Here is a 25682-nt window from a genome sequence, read left to right on the forward strand (position 1 = left end):
TGTGTGGATATATATATATATATATATATATATATTTTGTATTCTTTTCCATTATGGTTTATCCCAGGATATTGAATAAAATTCCCTGTGCTGTACAGTAGGACCTTGTTGTTTACGTATTCTAAATGTAATAGTTTGTATCTACCAACCCCAAACTCCCAGTCCATCCCTCCCCCACTCCCCCACCCCCTTGGCAACCACAAGTCTGATCTCTATGTCTGTGAGTCTGTTTCTGTGTTGTAGACAGGTTCATTTGTGTCATAGTTTAGATTCCACATATAAGCGATATCATATGGTATTTGTCTTTCTCTTTCTGACTTGCTTCACTTAGTATGATAATCTCTAGTTGCAAGACTTCTTTTTGAGTTTACATTTCCTGAGGTAGAGTGAGAAATCCACTGTTTGACAAGCCGACAGGATTATAGTGGCCACTGGATTTAGAATTGGGCTGAAGGCAGGTTTCATCTGTCTGCTCTGGATTCATTGCCTCAGTTCTGAATTAAGTGTGTTAGAACCACTTAGAATTGTACAGTTGGAGACCCACGGGGGAAAAAAGAAAGTTCTGGCTATGTTTTCATTTATAATCCCTAATGCTGAATTTTAAGGTCAGATCCAAGTACAAATCTCCAAACCAGGGATTTCCCAAGTGCTCACGAAGTTTCAGGGCTGCTTGTCAATCTTCTTTTCACCCACCCCTCTTCCACCCCAGCTGGGAGGTCAGCAGAAGCAAATGTCAGGCTTGTCTGCTCCAAGGCCTGCTTGCCATGTTGTTCCAGACCAGAGCTACTCTGGGAGCCGTGGGAGGTTCACCACAATCAATAATTGTCCAGGAAACAAACTCAGAGAAGAGAAATAAGTGATTTATTGAAAAGGCATGCGGAAATGGCACAAGCACAGCATTCCTTCTAATCATAGACTTGGCACCTAGAGGAGCAGCTGAGCAGAGCCTCATTAAGCAAGTGTATTTACACTAGGCACAATCAAAAGCAGTTACAGGGAGCATGTTACCTGATGAAAAGGAGAACCCGCTGCATTAAAAACAGGGCCCAGGAAAAGAGCCCGTAATCGTAGGAGTGCAGGGAAAAAAGACCAAAGAGGAAAAAGCCAACTCTACTGAAATTAACAGAAAAGAAAAAAAAATCTAAACTGCTGGGCCATCGATACACAGCAAAAAAGCCAAGTGTATAAGCAGCCCATCTAAGACCAGAGGATAAACAGTGCACACGGTCTTGCAGATGTTTACTTTTGCGACTGTCAAGTATGAAGGAAAGAAATGCAGATTTTCTGAGTCACAATCGCTTTCCGAAGAGGGAGGATGCAGCGGGCTGAGGGCAGTGGCCATGGCAGAACCGGTTAGCAAAAGCTTATGGTGACTTAGATGCCATTGCTGGCCGAGGGTTGCAGGTGACCAAGGGCGTCTGCCTCCCAGTCTCCAGAGGCAGAGAGGATGGAATAACAGTGCTGCCCTTTCCTCTGCTTATGCGAAGGGCCAGATGGAGAGATGGGCCGTTCCTGCCACTCCTCTGACCAGTTACACATCCACATGACCAAGTCTCTGATGTCTTATCATAGGATCTTTATCTCAGTTACCTCGCCCCCCCACTCTGACCAGAAGGGGATACCTTGCTTTCTCATCCTTCTGGTCTAAGGGAAAGCAAAATGACTCTCATGAAGTCACATACAGAAGACCAGTCAGACCCAATGTCACGTGTCAAAGGGATCAGGAAGCTCCACTGAGCTCCCCGTTTAGAGCTCCTGAAACTTGTTCATGACACACAGAGAAAATGATAATATCTTTACGGTGCATGGAATAAACAGGTGATGGGCTCAAATCTGGATTTGACTCCCTGGGGCTCTGGCTGTCCCAGCTCCACCCTGATCTGAGGGCTGAGGGGTCACTGTGTTAACCCATCGGTAACCCATGGGGAAGAAGCTCTGACTCGCTCACTCCTAACAGTCCAAGGGTACAGACTCTAGATCTCAGTGACCCTTCTGTTTGGCTCTGGGGGGTTCTCTTCACCAATGCCTCAGGTGGGCCAGTCAGCTCTCTAATCAGTGGCTTCAGCAGAAGAGCCTCGAAAGAGCCCAAGGGCTTCCCTGGTGGTGCAGTGGTTGGGAGTCCGCCTGCCGATGCAGGGGACACGGGTTCGTGCCCTGGTCCGGGAAAATCCCACATGCCGCGGAGCGGCTGGGCCTGTGAGCCATGGCCGCTGAGCCTGAGCGTCCGGCGCGTGTGCTCCGCAACGGGAGAGGCCACAGCAGTGAGAGGCCCGCATATTGGAAAAAAAAAAAAAAAAAAAAAAAAAAAAAGAAAGAGCCCAAGCTTATTAAGAGGGTCACTATGTTCTACAGAACGGCTCAATCTTGTCGGGAGTATTAGGAATCTTTCGAGGATGCTGAGACCTAGCAGACACCTGGCACGCAGCGCTCAGGTGGGCGAGAGCATCTGTTCAAAATCAGCTTGTGAGGCGAGTCTAGGCCAGGCGCACCGCACGGCAGGGGAGCAGTCAGCCTCATGACACGTGAAATGTGTTCACAGCTGGGGAGGTGGCCGGGGGCCTCCAGTGGGAAGGAGAGGCACAGACGATAGTCCAGCCCTTTGCAACTGCTTCTGGTTCATCAAAAAGGCAAATAATGACTTAGGAAGGGTGAACAGTGAAGCAAATACGTGTCTATAGGGAGGCCATGTGGCAGAGTCTGAGGTGCTCTACCAGCTTGGGAGTAAGGCAGACACTTGAATTCTGCCTCTGTCATATACAAGTTGTGTGACTTTGGGCAAGTTCCCTAACCTCTCTCTGAGCCTCAATTTTCTCGCCTAATTACAATGCCATATCTCTCACAGAGTTGTTGCACATATTAAATAAAAGTATGTATACAAAGCACCCAGAATGCTATAGGATGACAATAAAATGTTAACCATTCCACTTTACTATACATGTTGTTTAAAGTAGAAATTGGTATGTATGTGTGTGTGTGTGTGTGTGTGTGTGTGTATGTGTGTGTGTGTATGAGAGAGCGAGAGAGAGAGAGAGAGAGAGAGATCCTTATGTGGAGGCTTAGGAAATACTGCAGAGATATCCTTGTTGATTGTCAGGATTCCCCCAAATATAGACTACAAAGTGATTGTAATTGTTGACTCCAGAGCTGCCTCCACCTAGAGTCCGTTACTTGGTCTCTGGTCCCCAAATTCTGCAGGGATTTTTACAGTCATTTAACTTCCTTGAACGCAAGACATCATTAGACGCTGAACCCTCCAATGGCAGGGAATGTATCCCCACATCCCTGCCCTGGCCCAGGGCCTGGGCCATGTGAACACCCAATACATTTTACTGAACCGTGCTGAGCTTACATGGTGGGCCAGGGGACAAGGAGCAGGAAAAGGCATGCACCTGGTAAGGACTTGTGGACAGCTTTAGGTATCTACTCCCCAACCAGCCTAGTGGAAGGACAGGCGGGGCCCCAGGAGATGACGTCAACAGAAGGGTGGCAGAAAACCTGGGGTCCCTAGCTTGCCAGGCAGCCTGGGGTGATGGACTAGTCTGCCAGGCTCCTCCTGCCCGTGGGGGTGTCTCTCAGGGTACACCACCCTCTCCCAGGCTGAGGGGCATGAGAGCTTTCTGAGGGCAGGTCCATCCCCGTGTGCTGCTGAGGGCAACATGAAGAAAGAGGACAAATACAGGAAGCAACTATCTGATGTGGCTCCACCCAGCGTGTCAAAACAGAACAACAGGATGTCAATTTCTCAGGCATAACGAGGTGTGGATGAGCAGAGTGGGGGGGCTGCTGCATCCTGCCGCTGTCACCGGCAGAACTGATGGATGGTTCTTCCCGGCAGCCTCCCAATCAGAGCATCTCAGCGGGTCTCCTCCCACAGTTACTATGTGCAGGGTCCTTTGGGTGGGGCTCAGGCCAGACTTTGGAAGACTGACTGGAGGATATGGTCCTCCATACACCTCTCTGAGTAATGGTGAAAGGGAAAATTTGGCCAACCTCTCTGGCTGTCAAAAGGATTTTACCTGCAGACAACTTATCAATATAACTTAGAGCCCTTCGCCAGGTTCAGAAGCAACAACGAACAATTCTGCTGTAAAGCGGAAGTTATCTATTTTATATATAGTACTGTGTACTGTTAATCCCAATCTCCCAATTTATCCTTCCCCCCGTCCTGCGTTTGGTTACCATAAGTGTGTTTTCTACATTTGTGGCTCTATTTCTGTTTCGTAAATAAGTTCATTTGTACCATTTTTTTAAGATTCCACATATAAACAATATCATATGATATTTGTCTTTCTCTGACTTCCTTCACTTAGTGTGATGATCTCTAGGTCCATCCATGTTGCTGCAAATGGCATTATTTCATTCCTTTTTGTGGCCAAGTAATAGTCCATTGTGTATATGTACCACACCTTCTTTATCCGTTCCTTGTCAATAGACATTTAGGCTGCTCCCATGTCTTGGCTACTGTAGATAGTGCTGCAATGAACATTGGGGTGCATGTATCTTTTTGAATTATGGCTTTCTCCAGATATATGCCCAGGAGTGGGATTGCTGGATCATATGGTAGTTTTGTTTTTACTTTTTCAAGGAATTTCCATACTGTTCTCCATAATGGTTGTACCAATTTAAATTCCCACCAACAGGGTAGGAGGATTCATTTTTTTCCACACTCTTTCCAGCATTTATTGTTTGTAGATTTTTTGATGATGGCCATTCTGACTGGTGTGTGGTGATACCTCATTGTAGTTTTGATTTGCATTTCTCTAATGTATCAGAATTATCCAGGAAGGATGTTAATAATATCGTCATCCAGACCCCACTCCAAACATTCAGAGCTGGACTCTGCAGTTGTTTTGGGTCCAGAACATCTGATTTCCATTTAATGAGGGCTAATGAACGTAGTCAGCTAAGTAATAGCTAATTAAGGTATGCATCTGAAATCTGTATTCAAAATATTTTCCCACAATTTTCATTCATTCATGCAATATTTGTACCAGGCACTGTTCCAAGTGCTGGGGGCCCCACCCATGAACAAAACATACAAAAAAATCCCTGTCCCATTTTACTTGCGTGGCAATTTTCTTTAAGAAAAGGATTACAGCTGGCCCATGGGGTAGAGGGGATGCTGCAGTGGGAGCCAGGACCCCTGAGGCTGAAGTTGAACCCAGCAGTGAACTGGCTGTGGGTGCTACATGTGCTCTTTAACTTTCTTTTTAAAAAAAATTAGTTACAATGTTATGTTAGTTTCAGGTGTACAGCAAGCTCCTTAACTTTTTGAATGAAACTTTATAGTAAGCTTCTTTAAGTAATAGCCAAGATGTTCTGAAGATAAAGTAGGTCAATCTGCAGATCAGGCTACCCTTATCAAACACCTGTGCCCCTCATCTTCTGGTGGGTCCATGATGAACTCAAGGGAAATCCTGTGTAAGGGATGGATTTTGTCCCAGTTGTGCTCACAACCTCTCCTGGGAGAATGACTCAAATCCAGGGAAGGAGATGAATAAAGACACATAGCTACGGGCTACTGCACTTGAAGAGGTGGAGGATTTTGGCCAAAGGAGGGAACCAAGTAGGAGAAAGTAGGGCAGGCTTCTTGGTGGGCGAGGTGGGATGGAAGGGCAGATGAGAGGGTCCGATGGATGGGAGGTGTAGTGACAGATGGTGTCCCTGGGAGACCGAGGAGTGAGCAGAGGCTCAGCGGGCAGAGCAAGCAGGGTGGGGGGCAGAAGGTAAAGTGGCCAAGGTACGGGGTTGGGGCCAAACAGAGCTGGGTTCGCATCCTATTGCCACTTACTGGCTGTCGACAGCAGACTTATCCCCATTCTGCAGATGTGGAAACTAAGAGAGGTTAACAGCTACCCGGGGGCGTATTGGTGAGGATTAAAGGACACTCCCTCAGGTGTCTGTCTGGCTGCCATGTCTCGCGTGTGCGGGACAGCAAGCCTTGCATTCGAGGCAGGGCTAGCAAAGTGCCACGTGGGACACATTTGGAGCTTTCTAGGTCCGAGGCACACAAAATATTTTTAGAGAGCTCCAAAACATTCCCCCTTTATCTCCCTTGGGACTGACAGGGTTGATATGCTGGAATGATTTGTGGCTTCATAGTGAATGGAGTCCCCTTATCACAGAGTTCATTATCGGAAGCCTTTCCTGGAGATGAGAAATGGTGTTTCTTCAATTCTCACGGACAGATAAGTGAGCACTCTCAGAGGGGTTTTCCTAGACAAGATTTCTCTCTCTTTTTTTCAGGCTGGAGAAGCTGGCAGGGGGGAAACCCCCAATAATGCTCTCACCGCAGTAAAGCTGATACAAAATGACACTTCCACTGGCTGGTGGAAAGGCGTGGTGATTTGTTTAGTCCACTTCCAAATAACATCCCTGCTTTTGGAAGGGGCTTACCTGGCCTTTTTCTAGAATACTCCTGCTTTTTAGCCCGAGACCCTACGGTTTTCAGGTGAAGTGACATTTGGTGTGTGTGACCTTGGAAACGTTATTGAACTGCCATGAACCTCAGCTCCCGCATTTATAAAAGGGAGACCTAGCCTTTCCCATCTTATAGGGTGTGGTAGGCAGAATAATACCCCTCCCTCCTCTCCCCCAAAGACATGTCCATGTCTTTATTGCTGGAGCACGTGAACATGTTACGTTACACGGCAAGGGGAGGGGATTAAGATTGTAGATGAAAGTAAGGTCGCTCATCAGCTGACCTTGAGATGGGGAGATTATCCTGTGTTATCCAGGTGGCCTGATGTAGTCACAAGGGTCCTCATAAGTGGAGGAGGGAGGCAGGAGAGTTCCTGCGAGAATGATGCAGTATGAGAAAGGCTTGCCTGGTCATTGTTTTCTTTGAAGATGAAATTAGGGGGCCAGGAACGAAGGAGTGTAGGCGGCCCCTAGAAGTTGGAAATGGCAAGGAGACACATTCTCCCCTAGAGCGTCCAGAAGGCCGGCAGCCCTGCTGACACCTTGATTTTAGCCCAGTGGGATCCATTTGGAGTTTCTGACCTCCAGAACTAGAAGATAGTACCTTTGTGTTGTTTTAAGCCACAGAGCTTCTGGTAATCTGTTACAGCAACAATAGGGTTAATGGGAGAATTAAATATTACAATGTACTTCTAAATTTGTAACCTTGGGAAATACTTGACTTCTCTGCTCCTCAGTTTTCTCAAGTGTAAAATGGCGATGAAAGTGAGAGCTATCTCGTGGAATTGCTGTCAGGAAGAAATGCCCAATACGTGTGAGGTACCAGAATGCTTTCTGCCACACGGTAAGGGTTCGCTGATGGTATTACTGTTCCATAAAGCACTTAGTTATGTCCTCAAACATAACAACGATTATCTTTGCTATATGGAAAGGTGAAGGGAGGAGGGACCTTGTCCACCGCTCTAGAACTTTACCTTCCCAGTTGCAATCCAGGCACATTTCTCAAATTCCAGGAGGTCCTGCACTTACAGACTTTGCCCAATTCCTGTTTTTTAGATATCCTTGTTTGTTTGTTTGTTTGTTTTTTTTTTTGCGGTACGCGGGCCTCTCACTGCTGTGGCCTCTCCCGTTGCGGAGCACAGGCTCCGGACACGCAGGCTCAGCCGCCATGGCTCACGGGTTCAGCCGCTTCGCGGCACGTGGGATCCTCCCGGACCGGGGCACGAACCCGCGTCCCCTGCATCGGCAGGCGGACTCTCAACCACTGCGCCACCAGGGAAGCCCCCCAACTCCTGTTTTAATTTAATTTTAACATGTGTGTCTTCTTGAGGAAGGTGGTCTGACCTGGGTACTTTGCATAACTCGTGTGGCATTGAGGTTTTTATTGTTGTACTGCAAAATATCCCCAAACTTAGAGACTTAAAATAATTGTATTAGAGCTCCTGATTCATGGGTCAGCTCAGACAGGGCTTGGTTGAGTGTTCTTCTGCTCCACATGGTATCCGGGTTATTCAGTTGGTCTAGAGTATAGGGTCCAAGCCAGTTTCACTCATGTTCCTTGTGGTTGGGTTGGCTTGGCAGGGAGAGCTGGGGGCTGGCCAGCATTGCTCTTTCTCCATAACCTTTCCAGGTGGTTAGCTTGGACTTCTTTAGAGCAGGGCTTCCAGAGAGAGTGTTTGCAGAGGTAGTCTCTTAAGGGCTGGGCCAGGAAACACACAGCATTCCATCCACCATTTCCTGTGGGTCAAAGCAGCCAGAGGTCCTGCCCAGATTCAACGGGATCCAATGACCGCACCTCTCAATGGAAAGAATGTCAAGGACTCTGTGACCCTCTGTAATCCACCACATAAATCTAGTATTCCTTAGGGATAACCCAGAATAAGAGAAATGGGAGTCGGATGTAAGGGACTAAACTGTCCATCCTTGGCAATACAACAAGCACTGAACCCACTGGCCTGCATCACTCTGCATGTTCTGGATTCAGCTAACATTTATTGTGTATCCACTGTTGGCAACACATCATGCTTGGTGCTTTCATATTCATGATTTCTTCTGATCCTTTGAAAAGAAAATCTTGTTTCAGCTAAGGCACAAACCAAAGCCTGGAGGACAGGGTGGGGGGCTGGCGGGCAAATTTAAATTTCCTCATCTAACCTCCAGGGCATTTGCTTTTCATTATAGGCTCATCTTACTTGGGCTTCATGCCTCCATTTTTCTGACTCTAGGCAGACAGAGTGGCCTCAGCAGGAATGCGGGCTGTCTTAGACATCTGTGTCCTGGGAGGATCGTGGGGCACTTTGAATCCAGGTCAGAACGGACCCCAAATGAGCTCATGTTTCTAAAGTGCTTTGAGCTCCTCAGAGAACAGAAGCTATTTAACTCTGGTCTCATTGGTGGGTCCCCGCTAGCACCAGGCTGATACCTTGGATAAATAGGGGGAAATCAGTCTCCAGGGTTCTCTGTCTGCAGTCCTTTCAGTCACAATTAATTAATTTTCAGAAAAATGCAGCTCAACAAAAGAAGAGAGAGGAGGAAAAAAACAAAACAAAAAAAAAAACAACCTGTCAAGACAGAAAGAGAAAACACAATTTCTGCTGCCCACTGCCCCCAGCTGAAGCATAGAGGAGAATGCTGACAACTGGGTCCAGGACAGCAGTCCAGGCACCTTGGTGCCCTTGGCCTTCAGGAGGGCAGGGAACAGGTGGAGGGCCGGGGATGTCTGGCCGGAGCTACCTCTAGATAGCCTGGATTTGTTAGCATCTCTCAAAATGAGATCAACTTGATGTTGATTAAAGCTGAAAAACCCCGCCAGCCCAGCATGCTGAGTATCTGACTCTAGGGCCCCCAAACAAATTGTTTTCCCTTTTCCTGTTGATCCCTGCGAACCCTTTGGCTCAGCCTGGTTCGCCTGTGGGGACAGGGCTGGAAATGGAAGCAGGTTTCCTCTTGGCACCTCTCTGTCAGAGCCATCCCCAAGCTTCCTGGCAGGCCCCCCAAGTCCCAGCAGGAGGGAGACAAAAAAGCATTCTTGTCAGTCCTAGGAGCTGATGTCTGCATATGCAAATGGGCTGAAGAGCCCACGGCCTTGAATCAGATTCAAAAAATGTTTAGGGAAGGTCTACCTGTGCAGGTGTTTTCACATAAATGATCTCATTGCTATTCATGACAACTGGTGAGGCAGGAATTATATTACCTAAGATTTGCTATGAGGACACATAGGTTCAGAGAGGGTAATATCTTGCCCAAAGCCACACAGCTATCCATAGGCAGTATCCAGATATAAATATGGGCCTTCTGATTCTTACTCCAGCATGCTCTCCACCATCTAGTGGCTACGACACTGTGGCTCCAGGTAGAACAATACAAATGGGGTTCTTGGGTATGAAACACCCTCAAAATTATGCTTAGAGTCTGAACACCTGACCCAGAACAAGAATTCTTAAATTTTGGCAATCTGCCGACACTATGGACCTCTTCTCAGAATAATGTTTTCAAATATAAAACAAAATAGATAGGATACAAAGAAAGCAATTACATTGAAATAGTTATAAAAGTGTTTAAAAAACACAGTTGTGGGATAGTACAGCGTGTAGACACCTAGAATGACTAGGTGTCAGGTACCAGGCATGGGAGTTTCGGTGGGGCCACGATGGAGGAAAAGAGGTGAAAATGGATACCCTTTAAGAACCTGCGGCACACACAGGAAGAGAAGAAACGCACCATTATAAGGCTTTACCATAAAAGGCAAAACACGATTAAATGTTATTGATACATGAGTGTGACGGAGTCAGATGAGTGCAGAGAGAGCCTGAAGGGAGGGTTCCAGAAGGCTGATGTTGCCAAAAAGCCTGTTGGGAAGAAATGAGTTTTGATGTGAGCCTGGAAAGATGTGCCTGGTCTTTCCACAGTTCATTTCCCTGAACATGCAGACACTTCTGCTTCTTTTATTTTATCTGTCTTCCAGACTAAACCTATCAAGGTACAAAAAGAGAGCTAAGAGTGTGACCATGATGACCATGTTATGATCTTAACCTCCTGGTTGCCTTGCACGAGAAAAAAAAAAAAAAATGCATCCTGTTACTGGCGGCGATTGAGTGGCTGGTGTGCTTGCAAGTCATTCATGGATTAGCAACCTTTGCTAATCACTCCTGGTTGATATTTATCATAGGCACATTTTGCAAGATGAATTCTGTCAGCGACGCTGGCAGCTACTCAACAAGTCCCAGCGGCAGCTGCAAATAGTTATTAATAATATTTCGTTTGGGTTCCCACTTGTCACTTTCCATCCTCCTGCTTCATAAGTATGAACGGCATCCTTACCAAGTGGCGTCCACAGAACGGAACACAAAGGCAACGTAGAAATTTTAAATGAAAACAGATGTTGAGAAATGCCATTATCCCAGGCATGCTACAATAAACAGCGTTAACATTTCTAAGTGACGGTCCTCTGAATCGGACCGCCAGAAGCTCCGTTTACAATTAAATGAGGGGCTTATCCTTTTGCATCCCTGGATTCTACAGGTGGCTTGGCGACAGTCATCTCTTAATGTTTCGATTTCAGTGCAGCTGTTAAGAGCCAGCTAAGCAGGGATTGGACAGACAGGCATTCAGAAAGGTGTTGGCGGTGCCAGATGCATTCATTGTCTAACTGCCTGGATGCAAAACTCACTGAGCATAGCAGCTGAAGTGTGAGAGCTCTTGAGGTGATGTCTTCCTAACAGTGCACCCACCTGTGACAAGGGATGGTATTATTGTTTATGTCACTGATGACTGGAGCCTGGGCCCTCCATGCATTTTATCACCCTTGGTCCTTCATTAGAGCAATTAGAAGAAAGATCACATCATAATTACTGGAATGTTGCTTTGTGGCCAAATAGTACATCCACATATGACTTCACATATGTGAAGAATACCATCCTGGGTTTTATCATCACCCAGACTTTACAGACGCTAAACCTCAGCATAGGGATTAAGAGCGTGGATCGTGGATCACACAAAATTGGGATTGAAAACTGGCACTGCCAGTTACTAGCTCTCTGGTCTTATGCTCATCGTTTATTCTGTATGGGCCTCACTGCCTGTATCTGGAAAAGAGGGACAGTGATGTTTGCTTTAAGGTTATTGAGCATGTAGCAAATGCCTGGCACAGCACTTACTGATAGCTCGTGGCTTAAGCTCAATTTTGAGATCGCTGCTATCCTATCTATTCACTGGTGCAAGTTCACCTTCCCTAAGATGATGTTCTAGGACGAGAGTGACGGCCGAAGAAATGCTGGGCTCAGTAAAGTAACTCAGGGCACAGCTTTCTTGGAGGATATGCTCATTATTTATTAAATCAATCTCTCTTTCTTTCTCTCTCTCCATGCTTTATCCATCCATCCATCCATACATCCATCCATCCTCATCCTCTTCTATTCTAAATAACAACCTAAGCGCATCCCGCCATTTGTCACTTAGCGCCTCGAGGTATTGCAGTGCTTATGTTCAAGTGACCCTGATTTTACTTAATAATGGCCTCAAAGCACCAGAGTAGTGATGCTGGCAATTCCGATATGCCAAAGAGAAGCTGTAAAGTGCTCCCCTGAAGCGAAAAGATGAAAGTTCTCTGCCAAAGAAAGAAAGAAAATCATATGCTGAGGTTGCTGAGATCTACAGCATCAAAAGATCCCAAATTATCTTGTGTTAATGAGAGCGGTAGAAGAAGGCTAAGGGGGAGACCTTCAAGATGGCGGAAGAGTAAGACGCGGAGATCCCCTTCCTCCCCAAATACTTCAGAAATACATCTGCATGTGGAACAACTCCTACAGAACACCTACTGAACGCTGGCAGAAGACCTCAGAGCTCCCAAAAGGCAAGACACCCCCCCACGTACCTGGGGAGGGCAAAAGAAAAAAGAATAAACAGAGACAAAAGGATAGGGACGGGACCTGCACCAGTGGGAGGGAGCCGTGAAGGAGGAAGGGTTCCCACACACTAGGAAGCCCCTTCGAGGGCGGAGAATGCGGGTGGCGGAGGGGGTAAGCTTCAGAGCGGAGGAGAGCGCAGCAACAGGGGTGCGGAGGGCAAAGCGGAGAGACTCCTGCAAAGAGGATCGGTGCCGACCGGCACTCACCAGCCCGAGAGGCTTGTTTGCTCACCCGCCGGGGCGGGCGGAGCCTGGAGCTGAGGCTCGGGCTTCGGTTGGAGCGCAGGGAGAGGACTGGGGCTGGCGGCGTGAACACAGCCTGAAGGGGTTAGTGCGCCACAGCTGGCCGGGAGGGAGTCCGGGGAAAAGTCTGGAGCAGCTGAAGAGGCAAGAGACTTTTTCTTCCCTCTTTGTTTCCTGGTGCGCGAGGAGAGGGGATTAAGAGCGCTGCTTAAAGGAGCTCCAGAGACGGGCGCGAGCCGCGGCTAAAAGCGCGGACCCCAGAGACGGGCATGAGACGGTAAGGCTGCTGCTGCCGCCACCAAGAAGCCTGTGTGCGAGCACAGGTCCCTATCCACACCCCCCTTCCGGGGAGCCTGTGCAGCCCGCCACTGCCAGGGTCCCGTGATCCAGGGACAACACCCCCGGGAGAACGCACGGCGTGCTTCAGGCTGGTGGAACATCATGCCGGCCTCTGCCGCCGCAGGCTCGCCCTGCACTCCGTGCCCCCCCCACCCCCCGCCCCGCGGCGGCCTGAGTGAGCCAGAGCCCCCGAATCAGCGGCTTCTTTAACCCCGTCCTGTCTGAGCGAAAAACAGACGCTCTCAGGCGACCTACACGCAGAGGCTGGGCCAAATCCAAAGCTGAACCCTGGGAGCTGTGAGAACAAAGAAGAGAAAGGGAAATCTCTCCCAGCAGCCTCAGGAGCAGCGGATTAAAGCTCCACAATCAACCTGATGTACCCTGCGTCTGTGGAAAACCTGAAGAGATAATGAATCATCCCAAAATTGAGGCGGGGGACTTTGGGAGTAACTGTAGACTTGGGGTTTGTTTTCTGAATCTAATTTGTTTCCTGTTTTATGTTTATCTTAGTTTAGTGTTTAGAGTTTATTATCATTGGTAGATTTGTTTATTCCTCCTTTTTATAAACACATATATATTTCCTTTTTCTCTTTTTGTGAGTGTAGGCTTGTGTAGGCTACACTCTGTGTAGGCTTCTTTGTGTGATTTTTGTCTGTATAGCTTTGCTTTTACCATTTGTCCTAGTGTACTGTCTGTCCCTTTTTTTTTTTTAGTATAGTTTTTAGCACTTGTTATCATTGGTGGATTTGTTTTTTGGTTTGGTTGCTCTCTTCTTTCTTCCTTATTTTTATTACTTTTTAATTTTTTAAATTTATAATAATTATTTTTTATTTTAATAATTTTCTTTTCTTTCTTTCTTTATTTTTTCTTTCTTTTTTTTCTCCCTTTTCTTCTGAGCCATGTGGCTGACAGGGTCTTGGTGCTCTGGCCGGGTGTCAGGCCTGTGCCTCTGAGGTGAGAGAGCCGAGTTCAGGGCATTGGTCCACAAGAGACCTCCTGGCTCCACATAATATCAAATGGCAAAAGCTCTCCCAGAGATCTCCATCTCAGCGCTAAGACCCAGCTCCACTCAACGACCAACAAGCTACAGTGCTGGACACCCCATGCCAAACAACTAGCAAGACAGGAACACAACCCCACCCATTAGCTGAGAGGCTACCTAAAATCATAATAAGGACACAAACATCCCAAAACACACCACTGGACACTGTCCTGCCCAGCAGAAAGACAAGATCCAGCCTCATCCACCAGAACACAGGCACTAGTCCCCTCCACCAGGAAGGCTACACAACCCACTGAACCAACCTTAGATACTGGGGGAGACACCAAAAACAATGGGAACTATGAACCTGCAGCCTGTGAAAAGGAGACCCCAAACACAGTAAGTTAAGACAAATGAGAAGACAGAGAAACACATAGCAGATGAAGGAGCAAGGGAAAAACCCACCAGAGGATGACCACAATGCTATGAGACTAGATATCAATTACAGGAAAAAGTCTGTAAAAAATACAAACACATGGAGAGTAAACAATAAACTACTTAATAACCAAGATATAACTGAAGAAATTAAAGAGGAAATCAAAAAATACCTAGAAACAAATGACAATGAAAACACGGTGACCCAAAACCTATGGGGTGCAGCAAAAACAGTTCTAAGAGGTAAGTTTATAGCAATGCAATCCTACCTCAAGAAACAAGAAACAGCTCAAATAAACAACCTAACCTTACATCTAAAGCAATTAGAGAAAGAAGAACAAACAAAAAAAAAACGCCAAAGTTAGTTAAAGAAATCATAAAGATCAGATGAGAAATAAATGAAATAAAAATGAAGAAAACAATAGCAAAGATCAATAAAACTAAAAGTTGGTTCTTTGAGAAGATAAACAAAATTGATAAACCATTAGCCAGACTCATCAAGAAAAAAAGGGAGAGGACTCAAATCAATAGAATTAGAAATGAAAAAGGAGAAGTAACAACTGACACTGCAGAAATACAGAGGATCATAAGAGATTACTACAAGCAACTATATGCCAATAAAATGGACAACCTGGGAGAAATGGACAAATTCTTAGAAAAGCACAACCCTCCGAATATGAACCAGGAAGAAATAGAAAATATAAACAGACCAATCACAAGCACTGAAATTGAGACTGTGATTAAAAATTTTCTAACAAACAAAAGGCCAGGACCAGATGGCTTCACAGGCGAATTCTATCAAATATTTAGAGAAGAGCTAACACCTACCCTTCTCAAACTCTTCCAAAATATACCAGAGGGAGGAACACTCCCAAACTCATTCTATGAGGCCACTATAACCCTGATACGAAAACCAGACAAAGATGTCACAAAGAAAGAAAACTACAGGCCAATATCACTGATGAACGTAGTTGCAAAAATCCTCAACAAAATACTAGCAAACAGAATCCAACAGCACATTAAAAGGATCATATCAGAAAGAGAAAAACAAATACTGTATGCTAACACATATATATGGAATCTAAAAAAAAAAAGAAAGAGAACTTTATGAAGAACCTAGGGGCAGGAAAGGAATGAAGATGCAGACGTAGAGAATGAACGGGGAGTGGGAAGGGTATTCTGGGATGATGTGAGAGAGTGGCATGGACTTATATATACTACCAAATGTAAAATAGATAGATAGTGGGAAGCAGCCACATAGCACAGGGAGATCAGCTCGGTGCTTTGTGAGCACCTAGAGTGGTGGGATGGGGGGGGGGGTGGGAGGGAGACGCAAGAGGGAGGAGATATGGTGATATATGTATACATATAGCTAATTCACTTTGTTATACAGCAGAAACTAACACACCATTGTAAAGCAATTATACTCCAGTAAAGATGTTAAAAAATAAATAAATAACAACCTAGGCCACTGGGTGGCCTTTGCATAGCCGGAAAGCATTCTTTTGAACCATTTCCCGCCCGCCAAAATAGGTACATAATTTTGAAGGTCCCAAGGCACCTTAGAAGTGACAACTACAACCCTCCTTAATTGGTTCGGCAATTGCCGAATATGTCCTTGAATAATTTTTACCCCTACCTTATAATCTGGGGTTACATACAACAGAAAAATCTGTATTTTCTGTTTGTTTGCTTGAAGGATACTGAGCCTGGAATCCTTCCTGAAGGGATTCCACTATCCTATTAAAGCAATGGTTGTAAGTTTAGAGAAATAATTTAGGGTGATAGTTAGACACAGTAGGTGGTCAAAGAACTAATGACACATTCATACTATTGGCTGAGCATTTGAAATGTCTTATTATTTGTAAAACATTATTTAGCAATTGCCTCCATGGCATGTAACTGACTGACAAGCAAGCATTACCCTATCTCTATCTATCTATCTATCTATCTATCTATCTATCTATCTATCTATCTACCTATCTATCTCTACAACTGTACAAATAATATACTCCTTAAATCTTTATATTTAATTGGTCTTTTACTTCTTATACTATTTAAACCTCGGAAACTCTCAAAAATTAAATGTTATTTCTCCATCAAATATTTCTTCATTTTCTTTTAAAATAGGAAAAGAGCACGTGTTCCAGATTCCACAGCAAGTGGGGGTCTGAATGGAACAGCAGGGTCAAGTCATCGCTGTGCTTGATGGTATGTTCAAAACCACCATATGTACGTGCACTGTGTGAATAGATGTTTCTCCCTCGGCTCAGGGCTGCATTAAATGAGAGTAAACAGCATCTATTAATATAAGGTCTAGAAGTCAATGTATGTTTGTTTTTAAAGTGAAGCTCACATGATGATTATACGCTTGGGAGGTAAATATGTTGGAGAAAATAATAAATGAGCATGTGAAAATTTATAATAAACCTATTCCTGTAAGGAGATCCCTGGAAGAGGCTGCACAGAAAAGCAAGCCTCCTGCCCCTCCCAGTAGCTGAAATTATCCTAAGGAATGTCCTGTTTTTCAGGACAGCAGATTCCTTGCACATTCAGAACTACTCAGAGCCAGAGCTGTGTGTCTCATTAGGGTAGAATCAGATGAAGAATAAACTCATGGGGCCACAGTATTACTCTTGGAAATTTAAATCGCCAAAGGGTCTTCCTTTCGAAGGGCCCTGCTCTCAGAGGTAGCACTGGGCTTGTGTTCTGGGAATGTCATGAGCAGACGCGGGTTCTGAAGGGTCAGCATGGCCCACGATGCAGCTGCTGGGACCTAGGAAAACCTGTTCCTTTTTGCCTGGACTCTTCCCTGGCACTCTCACTCTTCAAAGACCTAGTAGTGCTTATTCTTGTGTTTCTGTTTGATGCCCAGATGGCACGTTCCTTTGAACACGGATGTGTTCAAGGGGACTCAGCCGTAGTGCCCAGATCAAGCTACACTGAAATAATGTTAATGGGAAGGAAATCCTAAAAAGAGGGGATATATGTATGCACATAGCTGATTCACTTTGCCGTACAGTAGAAACAAACACAACACTGTAAAGCAACTATACTCCAATACAAATTTTTAAAAAAATGTTAAAGGTCTCTACTGAAGCAATCCAAAGCAGAGAATCCCGAGTTTCAGGCTGCCACACCACCTTTACACCAGCGGAACGTGCCTGCACACGGCTGTCCGTTCCCTCTTCTCACTGCTGTTATCCTCCTAACAGGATCATTCAAGTTCGCTTATCTAGTCTCCGAGATGCTCAGTTCCAACTATTTCAAACAGAAGCAATTTGTCACGCAGGTCCACCTGACCTCCTGCAGACAGCACGAGGATGAAGCAAGCTTGCTTTCCTCTGCAGCCCAATCTTCTTCCCTTTTCTCGGTTAAGTATTTTGCTCACGGGGCAACGAGCCCTTAAAAGCACGAAATAGGCATCCCCGCATATCACAAATGGGCACACCCAAGTGCAAAGCTCATATCGTCTATGGCAAAAGGGATGCACCTAGGGCCCCCAGACCAGTCGGCCACTGCAGGTCCACACGGCCACCTCCCTGTGGACAGAGGAACGCATTATTACCTCTGTCTGAACATTTGCTGTATTAGCTATATTTTGTCTTGCTGTCTACTCATCTGTGGGTCCCACACAATAAGAACCCTTTGGAATATCAACAGTACTCCATTAAGGCAGTGATGGACGGAGTCTTTAAAGTGTTTCCTTTGCACTGAAACATGCAAATTGGAATTCCGTTGTGAAGACAGTCGGTGACACATTACCGTGTATGAAGAATGAACGTCTCACACCTTTAGTCCCCTGAGCACGGTGCAGCTCCAAGCAGACGAACAGGCTGCTGACACACGGAGCTCTCGGCTGTGTTCAACAAAGCCTTACTTTGAAATCGTACACAGATCGTTCCTGTCTTCCTGCGTTCCACATTTCTCCTTGTGCGTTGTTTTTACAGGGCTGACTCAGCCTTAGACTCTTGAAAATGATGTTCAGCCTACATCTGACTTCAGACTTGTGAGGAAGAATTAACACCCAGCCACTTCTTGAGGTTTCATTCCCTTGAAAGTCTGTTTTAGCCCTCAGGGTCCACTGCATCTTTTTTCTCAACTTCTTTTGCTCTGAGCATCTGCTCTGCCTCCCCCGTCCCACCAATGTACCACCCAAATGGACAACACTTGGGAGAAAGTTTGTTTTCTGAGTTTTTCTACATCATAATCTTGTACCAGGGATAGCTGAAACGCAGCCATTACATATACAGTGATATATATAGAATTTCAAATTGTGGTCTGAGGCTGGATTACCTACAATCCCTGGAGGCACTCTGTAGGGTCACCCCATCACGTGACCTCCTATTGCAGGCTGGGTTCTGAGGGTGCCATAGCTCACATGACCTGGAACTTGGGTGGGGATTGATTTCTTTCAAGAGTGTACCTTCCAGATGACTGTAGCCACCAGAAGAGGTCCAACCTAGGGTGAAACTACTCATTAGGGTAACGGTTAACACCTAATCCGATTTGGGGCCAGGAGAAAAGCCTGAGTCATAGATACAACGTGGACTTTCCCATCCTTTCACAAGCCCCAAGAAACTCCATTCTCAGACCCTGGCTCTTGGCAGGAGAGAGAACAGCCAGTGACACTGTATATCACCTCAGCAGCTCACTATTGAGAAAGAATTGGAAATCAGATCACTCAGGGGCGCTCCGAATGCCATTACTGAATATCTCCCCAATTTGTAAAGAAGAGAATTCTCATGACAGGTTCTCATTCTCAGCAGACACAGACCTGCAGCCCATCCTCACTAACAGGGAGCATGGCAAGTTGCACGGTGTTGCACTGACGAAACACTCTCACATGCACAGGTGGCAGAGTGGCCCCTAGTTGGCGCCACCATTGCAGACACACTAGGAACACTCCACAGCTGGCACATAATTATAAGCTCAGTGCAAGCGAATCATTGCTATTTTTTGGTGAGCGTTCCGCCTACTCTTCATGCTCAGAGCACAGCAGCTCCACCCACAAGACAACAAACATGCAACAACAAACAGATAGCAGGGGACAAAGACCCAGGTGCATCCACTTGTGCATTTTTCAGTGGTTTCCCTGCCACTTCTTTCCTTTTTGTATTTTGTTTGAAATGTTCTGTTCCTAAGATAGTGGAGTTTTTCTCTTCAAAGTCCTGTGCTTCACTCTCAGTGGGCTGAATTCTCCTGCAGACTTATCTTTAATAATGTCACCAAATGGAGAAATAACACAAAGCAAGGAATAGCTGCTTTGGACTCTATACTTCCCAGGGCTTGGAAGTTATTTTCTCCTATAAATGTCATCCACATGCCCAGGAAGGGGTATGGCATTTGCTCCGGCTTAAGAAGCTTCTGCAACCATCAGTGGAAACTGAGATACAGCTGAGGGTTTTACAGGCTGGTAGAAAGTTAAAAAATATTTCTGATGTCCTGCACTTGGGTGTAAGGGTAGAATTACACCTAAAACCCATAAATGTCCACCAGAAAAACAAAAGAAAAGCAGCTAGTAAGATCCAAACTCTTTACAAATCTAAAGATGAGTTTCTTCATCAAATAGAAAAATCCGACCCAATTAAAATTTATTAAACACATACTATGTGCTTGACCCTATAGGTGCTGGGTGTTGAAGGCAGAACAAGTATTCAGTCTCCAGCTCCAAGGAGTTTACAATGCAATCAGCGCAAACAGAGACCTGGACAAAGAGCTGCGGGGACTCAGAGGGAGAAAGCAGACTCTGCACGGCGGAGTGCATCTTTGAGCTGGTACTGAGAATGGGGCCGTAAATTACTTAACTTTGCCCCCAAAGAGGTCTGGCTGTTGTCAATGTCTTGGCCAGTGTCTTTAGTGCCTTCATTTGTCTGGGGGACTTTGGTTCACACCATGCAGTTTAACCATGTGATTTAGGTTGGGGGCTTTGGGTTGCCTGGCATCAATGGACCTGGAGACTGAGAGCAATTGATCAGTCCATCAACCAATCATGCCTTAGCAATGGAACCCCAGTAAAGGCTCTGAACACTGAGGCTCGGGTGAGTATCCTTGGTTGACAGTTCTCCCTGTGTGTTGTTAAATGTGGACACCAGGAAATTGGCCATCCTGACTCCACAAGAAGAGGACAAATGAAGCTCTGCATTTGGTGTTTGCCCAGATTCTGCCCTGAGGTCTTCCCTCCTTGGCTGATTTTAATCCTTTTTCTGCAGAAAACCTTAATTATGACTATAACAGCTTCTAGTGCAGTCGATAAGTCACTCGAGAAAATGATCAAACCTGATGGTGGTTTGGGGGACCCTCCTGGACTTCCAGCTGATGTCAGAAGTAAGGTGGTCTCTTGTGAGGGCTGTTCTCTCTAACTATACACAAGGGGGTGGGTCTAACTCACACAAGAATGAATGGGAATTTGGTAGGCAGAGAATAAAGGTGCCATAGACTCACTTTTAAATCTGATACCTTTAAGATTCTTGCCTGGTTTAAATCCTGACTCCAGCAAAGCCTTGATAAATAGCCTTTGTTCTCCCTACCAGGATTCTAAGGTATATGATAAACATCTGAGCCAAGCAGCTATAAGGAAAATGAACAGGCTGCTTGAACTTCAGTTAAACCAAACAGTTCAAAAAGTGTTTACTGTATTGACTGGTTAAAGATGCCTGTCTGAGATGCCTAGAGGATAGAGTTATTTCTTTTTCTTTTTCCTTTTTAACCTCATGAAAGAACATGCTAGCAAGAAGGTCGGCTTCCTCTGACTTGTGTAGGGAAGAGAAAACATTCATAGATTTGTCCTTGACCTCCTCATTGCAGAATGGGTCAACAGACCTCCTAGTTATGTGCACAAGGTGGACACTGCCCAGAGGGAGGAATCATGTAAGTGTCTCATGATAAGATTTGACACAGGGTCTGCTCCTTCAGGAAGTTCTCCCTGAGCCTGGTGGACATGGAGACCTCGGATACACCCTCATGATACCCTGTGCATAGCTCTTCCAACACACAGCAAACTAATCTCTGTACTGTGCCCCTAAGAGTAGGCTCAGTGGGGACTTGCTTTGATTCTCAGCACCTCGAACATTGATGGCCTGACATATAGAAGCTATTCAGTAGGTATTTTTTGGTGAATCGAACAAAACAACAGCTTCAGGGTAATGTGGTGTAGAGAAGAGAATAGAAGGTTTGGAGTAAAAAAAAAAAAAAAACACTTGGTTCAAATCTAATCTCAGTGTTTAACAAGTGGGTGACCTTAGGTGAGTGACATTTTTGGCTAAAACTCAGTCTCTTCAATGGTGAAATGGGTTAAATCTAACCAGCTTCAAGAGATTGAAGGACACAGCATATGTGAAAGCACGTGTTCAGTGCGCAAAAAAGCAAACTTTCACATATGGTCAGATAACTTTTCACAATCCTGAATGAAAAACCACAATCCTCATATATAAGGATGGTGCCTGACTCAGAGTAGAAACAGAAACCTAGTGAATGGGTCGGTTGGATTCTTTATCATTGGGTTATTTCCACAACAGTTACTCGGGAACCAGATCTGTCTAAGATATGGGTACAGAATGGAAAGACCACTTCCCATTATTTCCAATCCTAACCACCATCAGGGAGTCACACCGGTGTGCAAATATCAAAGCAACATGGGAAATAATGGCTCCATTGCCTCCGAGCTGAAGTACAGGTAGGCTAACTAGAAGTATTTTTACAAAAGATGTCGGCGGCCTCGGCAATGGTATCTCAATGACAAACTATTGAGATTAAAGGTGACTTTGTCAAAACACAACACAGCCTCTCACACTGGAAGCTGTGTTCATTTCACATGGGAGGACATTTCCCACCACTTGCAGTCTATGGCCAGGATTACCTCTTATCTCTCTGCACTCCTGAAGCCTGAAAGAACTGCCATTTTCAGAAATATGTCTAGGACATAACCTATAGTTAAACATGCAGTTGATTTATCAGTATCTTGGGCTATTTGGAATTCACATTATTTATGTTACTAATCCTGTCCCCAGACGTCTAAGTCATTGCCCATCATTCTAACAAATAATAATAATAAAATCGTATTCAACATTATATTTGGACATCATTTTTCTGAAGGTAATCAGATACAGCAAATACAGTGATTGAAATGGAGGGAAAAGATTGTTAACGTAATCGAGGTTTCTACTGGGCGTGCTTTAAATCAATGTGCGAAGCAATTTAAACAAGCCATCCTGTCATCAGGTTTAAAACACATCGATTTCTTTCTTTTTCCCCCTTGTGGTTTTTATCTCTTGGGTTGTTTTTCCCCTTCTTGTGGATTTGGATTGTAAGCCAAAGGAAAAGAAACTTCAGCCAGAGGACTGGCTAAAATAACCTGAGTGACAGACTGCCCCTTTTAGAATATTTCTAATAAATCAAGAGGAAAAATAATTCTCTGCCATCGTGCCACGTTTGACAAATTGCACCAACTCTGGGGAAACCAGGATGACCTGCTCTGATATTTCTTACCCGAGTTAATAGCTAATAGGTAAGAGAGGATGTTTGAGGGTTATGTTTTTAAAAGAATCCCCCTGAACTCTGATCAAAACGTGATTCTAGAGCCCCAATCCATATTCAGTCTGGAGTATGAGTTCAGGGGCTAAAAATAAATATGGGTATTTTTGCATAGACATGTATATATTTTTTTTCCTTTAATTCTAAAATTATTATCTTGGAGAGAGCGGTAAATGGCATTTTTTTGCTAGCAGTGAATTTTCGGTGTTACCAGCTGTCAGGTTGGAAAAATATATGACAGTAATAACGGGGGGAATATATGATCCATAAATAAAGAAAAACGGGATTGTTTGGCATTATAAAGTTTTAAAGCCTTTAGGTAGCAAAGACTCCAAACAAATCCCCTTCCTTTAAATCTTCTTACACTCTCTTCAGATTATGTCTCTCCAATTCCTCCTCCAAAGCCTAAAAACGGTGCTCTGGCTGGAGAGACCCTGCATACCAAGAAGGGAAGGCACACTGTTGCCAGCTCTGGGCGAGAACTGGGATTTTCTTCTTTCGTAAGAGTCAGGATGAAGGACTTGTCAGACTCATGACCAGCGACAAGTCATGAGAAAGTTCTCATGGCAAAAACTTTCATGAAAAGTTCCTTTTTCTCTCTATTTCTAAGAATTCCCATATGCTGCTGAAAACAATGGTCCAGACCATTAACAACATTTATCCATCAGCTACAATATGCCAGGGTCAGGGTTGGGCACCGGAATCCTGACCAGGGTTCTTGGCCTTCCCCAACCAATAGAAATTGATAAGAGGCCAGAAAAGAAATTCAGGCAAGGCTTTATTGGGGCCAAGAAAAACAAGCAACAGGTTCCTTTGCTCTCTCCCTGAGTGGGGGCAAGCTGATTCCTTACATGGGTTGAGGGTAAGGGCAGGTCCAGGGGTCAGCCTGGAGGGGTGGCTTAGGTAGTCTGCCCACCCCTTTGGTGGTGTTGAGTGCAGGGGGCACACGCAGTACCCTGCTTTTATTCCCAACACCCTGTTCTTGCTACTGGCTCTTCAGAAGTGGCAGTTGGGTTTTTTGGGTATTTTTTGGTCTTTTTGTATTTTGTTGTCCATAATTTGCCCCAACTGCTCACGCATGCAGTTATTTTTAGTCCCTTAGAGTTTCTTTGTATTTTGTTGCTTGAGGAGATGTTTGTCCAGGAGCAAACACTACAGCAAAGGGTCCCAGGTCTCAGGTCCCAGCCTGTCTCAGGACAAGCCACAGCATCTGCCTTCAGAGAGCTCATTGTCTTGTGGAGAAGGCAGATCAGGTGCTCTACAAGGCTGCTGGAATAGCCTAGAATGGTATTTAAATGCAACAGGTGGACAATGGATATTACTTGAATGAACGAATAAACGAATGGGAATGTAAGGTTGTCACTAATTAGTCGGAAACTTAGAGGCCATTGAAATATGTTGTTTTATTTTGTTTGAGGGCTGAGGGAAGAGAAGGGGTCGGCTGTACAACAATAAAGGACCAGGGAGAAGAGGAGGAAGCACAACATTGGTTTCTGAAAGCTGTTCTTCAGCATCACTTTATATTACATACATTTTAGTTTTTAATGAGAAGTGTGCCTTGGGTAAAAAGATAATGATGACTCATCGTATTACAGGCAAACAATCCCAGGCCATTGTGCTCAGGTCTTTGCTCTGGTGGAAATGTGTTATCTCCCTAAAACATCCAGGCGGGTTCCACTGCTGTCAATGTACAATTTGCATGCTTTGGTGATGTTTTATGTATTATGCTACTTATACGCTAAAATGTACACGCACGCGCCTGCAAATTTAGGTAAATTATGAATAAATTAAATCTTATCTAAATCAACAAGGGTCTTCTTGAACCAAAATGCAAGCTGCCATGAATATTTAAGTGGACAAGGATAAATCCTCTTCCTGCTGTGTGCCTTACAGATTGCTTTCTGTATTCTTGACTTCAGGAAGGGAAGTGCATACAGCTAGAGCAATAAAATCGACTTCTCACTGGGGACGTGAACATTGAGAAATCCCTGGGAGATTGATCCATTAAAAAATAAGATCCCCTACCAGGATTAAATTATATGGGTATCTACTGACACTGGTAATCACTGCCTTTTCATGCCATTTTGGAGACAGGGCTCTAGGAGAGAGTTATTATTTTCATCGTTCCTATTAGCAGAAAGAGGCAATTCATGCAAATCACAGCTCTAGAACTTACTGAAATTCAGACCAGTTTCTTTTGGTTTATGTATGATTTCTGTAGGAGTCTCATGGACAAGAGAACGGACTCATCTTAATCAAAATTTTCAAGAATGTTCCAGTGCCCACGGTCAAGTCTAAGGATCTCAGTTAATGTTTTCAAACTATCTCAGTGACATAGTCCTATTTCCCATTACTCATGGGTCTGAGTTGAAAGGACAGTTGGGGCTAGGGTTACAAAAGAAGAAGCAAAGAAGTTTTTCATACTTCCCCAAGTAGGTCATGCTTTCGCCTCTCTACATTCTTGTACTTTCTGTTTCTTCTGTTTAGAGAGCCCTTGTTCCCTGCGTGTCTGTGGAACAACTGAAGCTCCTTCTCCAAGCCTTGGGTCCTCTCTCTCCTGGAGCCCTGTCTGAGCTCCCCGTGCAGATTGGGGTGTGTTCAGCTAACTGTAAGCCTCCTCGAGGGGCAAGGCCTATATCTGTTTCTTTATCATCCCCAGCATTCAGCACAGTGCCGGGAATGGAGGAGGCATTCAGAAGGGAATCCCTGGGAATTCCCTGGCTGTCCAGTGGTTAGGACTCAGCACTTTCACTGCTGAATTCGTGGGTTCAATCCCTGGTCGGGGAACTAAGATCCCACAAGCCGCGTGACATGGCAAAAAAAAAA

This window comes from Neophocaena asiaeorientalis, unplaced genomic scaffold (assembly GCF_003031525.2).
Source record: "Neophocaena asiaeorientalis asiaeorientalis breed wild unplaced genomic scaffold, Neophocaena_asiaeorientalis_V1.1 scaffold308, whole genome shotgun sequence".
NCBI lineage: Eukaryota > Metazoa > Chordata > Mammalia > Artiodactyla > Phocoenidae > Neophocaena > Neophocaena asiaeorientalis.